This window comes from Arachis hypogaea, chromosome 6, assembly GCF_003086295.3.
Source record: "Arachis hypogaea cultivar Tifrunner chromosome 6, arahy.Tifrunner.gnm2.J5K5, whole genome shotgun sequence".
In the NCBI taxonomy this organism is placed as follows: Eukaryota; Viridiplantae; Streptophyta; class Magnoliopsida; order Fabales; family Fabaceae; genus Arachis; species Arachis hypogaea.
The window spans coordinates 47,699,111-47,704,978 of NC_092041.1; the positions used below are offsets into that span (position 1 = coordinate 47,699,111).

General features: G+C 39.7%; 1 non-coding gene across 1 annotated transcript; it reads right to left on the reverse strand.

Annotated features, from left to right (window-relative positions):
* Positions 1 to 5,409: 5,409 nt before the first annotated feature.
* On the reverse strand, positions 5,410 to 5,517 carry LOC112700259 (small nucleolar RNA R71). Its single transcript, XR_003153170.1, has one exon. It is a non-coding gene; the product is annotated as a small nucleolar RNA R71 (small nucleolar RNA).
* Positions 5,518 to 5,868: the final 351 nt, after the last annotated feature.

The window sequence follows — 5,868 nt, forward strand, 5'->3', positions numbered from 1 at the left end:
CTAAATCCTAAAACCTAAGAGAGAGGAGAGAGCCTCTCTCTCTAAAAACTACATCTAAACCTAAAATTATGAATAATGAATGTTGTTTCTGTATGTCTTGAGTATTTGCATGTTTCCTGGCTTTATTCTGTGCTTTGGGCCGAAAACTAGGTCAAAATGAGGCCCAAAATCGCCCACAGCGATTTCTGTTAATTCTACAGATCGTGTCACGCGTACGCATCATCATTTGACGATTTTCCTCTCCACGCGTGCACGTCAAGCACGTGCTTGCGTCGTTTGCGCGAACTCCAATCCACGCGTACGCGTCACTGTGATTTTGTCCAAATCGCGCGCACGCAGCCATGCGTGTGCGTCGCTATTCGCTGGTTGTCTTCTTTATTTCTTGTGCTCCTTCCCTTTTTGCAAGCTTTCTTTCCATCCTTTAAGCCATTCCTGCCTATAAAACCTGAAAATCACGGTATCGAATGGTATAAATGGGGATTAAAATACACAATTTTAAAGCTTTAGGAAGCAAGTTTTCAATTATGGAATAAATCCAGGAAGGAATTGTAAAACCATGCAAATCATATGAATAAGTGGGTGCAAAGCTGATGAAAACCACTCAAGTTAGCACAATATAAACCATAAAATTGTGGTTTATCACTCCTACATCAACCCAAATCCAGGAAACTGTGGTAGCAGCATTCTGAAACCAACAATCCATACCAACAACTTTGAGTTTAAACCTCAACTCATCACACTTGTCCAGAATAATTATTCATACGGAGAAGGTTCCCAGGAGGACCTAAACCAACATCTCACTATATTCTTGAGGATCTGTGATACTATAAAGTCCAATGGTGTACATCCTAACACCTACAAGCTACTTTTGTTCCCTTTCTCACTCAGAGATAAGGCAACAAAGTGGTTGGAAGCATTTTCCAAGGAGAGCTTAACCATATAGGATGATGTTGTAAACAAATTTCTAGCAAGATTTTACCCCCACAGAGAGTCAACAGGCTAAGAGCTAAGGTGCAAACTTTCAGATAGTAAGATGGTGAAACACTCTATGAGGCCTGGGAGAGGTTCAAAGATTTGACAAGAAATGCCCACCGGATATGTGCAATGAGTGGGTGCAACTACAAATCTTCGATGAAGGGCTGTCATATGAGTCAAAGCAAGCAGTAGATCATTCTTCAGGAGGCTCACTCAATAAGAAGAAGACCATTGAAGAAGCCATAGACATCATTGAAACGGTGGCTGAAAATGAGTACTTTTATGCTTCAGAAAGAGCTCAAAGGAGAGGAGTAATGGAGCTCAATTCAATGGATGCATTGTTAGCCCAAGACAAAATAATCATTGCACAACTAGCAGCCTTGACCAAGAAGATGGAGAACAATCAAGTCTCAGCTATTCAAGCCCAAGCCCCTCAACAAGAAGGAGATGCACCAGAAGTTGAATGTGAATGGGAGCTAGCCAACTATGTGAACAATTCTAGACCACCATATGATCCTAACTCCAAGACATACAACCCAGGTTGGAAGAACCACCTAAATTTTGGGTGGGGGATCCAACAAAGCCACAACCAAGATCACAACAAACCTTACTGATGAGCGGATAATTTGTACGCTTTTTGGCATTGTTTTTAGTATGTTTTTAGTATGATATAGTTAGTTTTTAGTATATTTTTATTAGTTTTTAGTTAAAATTCACTTTTCTGGACTTTACTATGAGTTTGTGTGTTTTTCTGTGATTTCAGGTATTTTCTGGCTGAAATTGAGGGACCTGAGCAAAAATCTGATCCAGAGACTAAAAAGGACTGCAGATGCTGTTGGATTTTGACCTCCCTGCACTCGAAGCGAATTTTCTGGAGCTACAGAAGCCCAATTGGCGCGCTCTCAATGGCGTTGGAAAGTAGACATCCTGGGCTTTCCAGCAATATATGATAGTCCATACTTTGCCCAAGATTTGATGGCCCAAACCGGCGTTCAAAGTCACCCTCAGAATTCCCAGCGTTAAACGCCGGAACTGGCACAAGAATGGGAGTTAAACGCCCAAACTGGCACCAAAGCTGGCGTTTAACTCCAAGAGGAGTCTCTACACGAAAATGCTTCATTGCTCAGCCCAAGCACACACCAAGTGGGCCCGGAAGTGGATTTTTATGTCATTTACTCATCTCTGTAAACCCTAGGCTACTAGTTCTCTATAAGTAGGACCTTTTACTATTGTATTTTCATCTTTGGATCTTCTGATCTTTGGAGTCTTTTGATCTTTAGATCTTTTGATCACTTTGGGAGGCTGGCCATTCGGCCATGCCTAGACCTTGCTCTTATGTATTTTCAACGGTGGAGTTTCTACACACCATAGATTAAGGTGTGGAGCTCTGCTGTACCTCGAGTATTAATGCAATTACTATTGTTCTTCTATTCAATTCCGCTTGTTCTTGTTCCAAGATATCACTTGTTCTTCAACTTGATGAATGTGATGATCCGTGACACTCATCATCATTCTCACCTATGAACGTGTGCCTGACAACCACCTCCGTTCTACCTTAGATTGGGTGAATATCTCTTGGATTCCTGATACACGATGCATGGTTGATCGCCTGACAACCGAGCCAGCCATTCCGTGAGATCAGAGTCTTCGTGGTATAGGCTAGAACTGATGGCGGCATTCAAGAGAATCCGGAAGGTCTAACCTTGTCTGTGGTATTCTTAGTAGGATTCAATGATTGAATGACTGTGACGAGCTTCAAACTCCTGAAGGCGGGGCGTTAGTGACAGACGCAAAAGAATCACTGGATTCTATTCCGGCCTGATTGAGAACCGACAGATGGATAGCCGTGCTGTGACAGGGTGCGTTGAACATTTCCACTGAGAGGATGGGAGGTAGCCACTGACAACGGTGAAACCCTTGCATAAGCTTGCCATGGAAAGGAGTAAGAAGGATTGGATGAAGACAATAGGAAAGCAGAGAGACGGAAGGGATAAGCATCTTCATACGCTTATCTGAAATTCCTACCAATGAATTACATAAGTATCTCTATCTTTATCTTTATGTTTTATTCGTATATCACCATTATCCATTTGAGTTTGCCTGACTAAGATTTATAAGGTGACCATAGCTTGCTTCATACCAACAATCTCTGTGGGATCGACCCTTACTCGCGTAAGGTTTATTACTTGGACGACCCAGTACACTTGCTGGCTAGTTGTGCGAAGTTGTAGTGATCACAATTTCGTCCACCAAGTTTTTGGCACCGTTGCCGGGGATTGTTCGAGTATGGACAACTGACGGTTCATCTTGTTGCTTAGATTAGGTATTTTTTCTTCAGAGTTCTTGAGAATGAATTCTAGAGTTTCATGATGATCTGTTGAAGTCTGGCTGGCTGTGAAGCCATGTCTAATTTCATTGGACCGAGGTTTTGACTTATCATCACAAGAGCTTGTTGATTTCTATCAATCTTGCTGTTGGAGCAGTGATCTGCTAAGGCTTGGCTGGCCATTGGCCATGTCTAGTGTTTTGGACCAAAGCTTTCTTTGAAAGCTTGGTTGGCTGTGAAGCCATGTCTAATTCCTGGACCGGAGTCTTAGACTAAACATTGCATGATTCCTGGAATTCTAATTAAGAATTTTGATATCTTTATTTTCTTTTTCCACTTAATTTTCAAAAAAGCACAAAAAATTACAAAATCATAAAATCCAAAAATTTCTTGTTTGAGTCTAGAGTCTCATATTAAGTTTGGTGTCAATTGCATGTTTCTGTTCTTCTTGCATTCATGCATGTGTCTTCATTCATCTTCAAGTTGTTCTTGATGATTTCATTGCTTTGATCTTTGAATTCTCTTGACTTGAGTGTTTATGTGTCTCATATAGTGTCAGTAGTATACAAACTGCTAAGTTTGGTGTCTTGCATGCATTGTTATTTGATTTTAGTTGCATTTTGATTATTCCTTATTATTAAAAATCCAAAAATATTTTTAATTTGTGTCTTTTCAAGTCAATAATACAGAGAATTGAAGATTCAGAACATACAGCAGAGGAATTGCACAGAAAAAGCTGGGCGTTCAAAACGCCCAGTGAAGAAGGACAGACTGGCGTTTAAACGCCAGCTAGGGTACCTGGTTGGGCGTTTAATGCCCAAAAGGGTAGCATTTTGGGCGTTAAACGCCAGAATGTGCACCATTCTGGGCGTTTAACGCCAGGATGGCACAAGGGGGAAGATTTTGTTTTCAATGCAAATTTTTTTCAAGTTTTCAAAATCTTTTCAAAATCAAATCTTTTTCAAATCAATCTTTTCAATCAAATCTTTTTCAAAATCAATTTTTTTTCCATTTTGAAAGATACTTGCTATCAATTAATGATTTGATTCAACATTTCAAGTATGTTGCCTTTTCTATTGAGAAAGGTTTAATGTTCGAATCATATCTCTTCTTGATAGCCAAGTCATTAATTTTCAAAATCAAATTTTTTTTAAAATGTTTTTCAAATCATATCTTCTCAATCACATCTTTTTAAAATCAATCATATCTTCTTAACCACATCTTTTTCAAAATGACTTTCAATCAAATCTTTTTGATTTCTAATTTCAAATTCTTTTTCGAAAATCACTTGATTTCTTTCCCACTTTTATTTCGAAAATCACATAGTGTTTTTCAAAATGTTTTCAAAATCTTTTACTTGATTTTCGAAAATTACTTCCCTTCTTCTCACATCCTTCTATTTATGGACTAACACTATTCCTTAATGCAAAATTCGAACTCCATCTTCTTTGATAAGTTCGAATTTTCTACATCTGCCTTCTATTTTTCTTTTCCTCTGACACTTCAAAGAATCTCTATACTGTGACATAGAGGATTCCACATTTTCTTGTTCTCTTCTCTTTCTTATGAGCAGGAGCAAGGAAAAAAGCATTCTTGTTGAGGCTGACCCTGAACCTGAAAGGACCTTGAAGCGAAAGCTAAGAGAAGCCAAGGCACAACTCTCTGTAGAGGACCTAACAGAAATCTTCAAAGAAGAAGAACCCATGGCAGCCGAAAACAACAACAATGCCAACAATGCAAGGAAGGTGCTGGGTGACTTTACTGCACCTACTCCCGACTTCTATGGGAGAAGCATCTCTATCCCTGCCATTGGAGCAAACAACTTTGAGCTTAAGCCTCAATTAGTTTCTCTAATGCAACAGAATTGCAAGTTCCATGGACTTCCATTGGAAGATCCTCATCAGTTTTTAGTTGAATTCTTGCAAATCTGTGACACAGTCAAGACTAATGGGGTTGACCCTGAGGTCTATAGACTTATGCTATTCCCTTTTGCTGTAAGAGACAGAGCTAGAACATGGTTGGACTCTCAACCTAAAGAAAGCCTGGACTCTTGGGAAAAGCTAGTCAATGCCTTCTTGGCAAAGTTCTTTCCACCTCAAAAATTGAGTAAGCTTAGAGTGGAAGTCCAAACCTTCAGACAGAAGGAAGGAGAATCCCTCTATGAAGCTTGGGAAAGATACAAACAATTAATCAGAAAGTGTCCCTCTGATATGCTTTCTGAATGGAGCATCATAGGTATTTTCTATGATGGTCTCTCTGAACTGTCTAAGATGTCTTTGGATAGCTCTGCTGGAGGATCTCTTCATCTGAAGAAGACGCCTACAGAAGCTCAAGAGCTGATTGAAATGGTTGCAAATAACCAATTCATGTACACTTCTGAAAGGAATCCTGTGAACAATGGGACCAATCAGAATAAAGGAGTTCTTGAGATTGACACACTGAATGCCATACTGGCTCAGAACAAAATATTGACTCAACAAGTCAATATGATTTCTCAAAGTCTGTCTGGAATGCAAAATGCGCCAAGCAGTACTAAAGAAGCTTCATCTGAGGAAGAAGCTTATGAT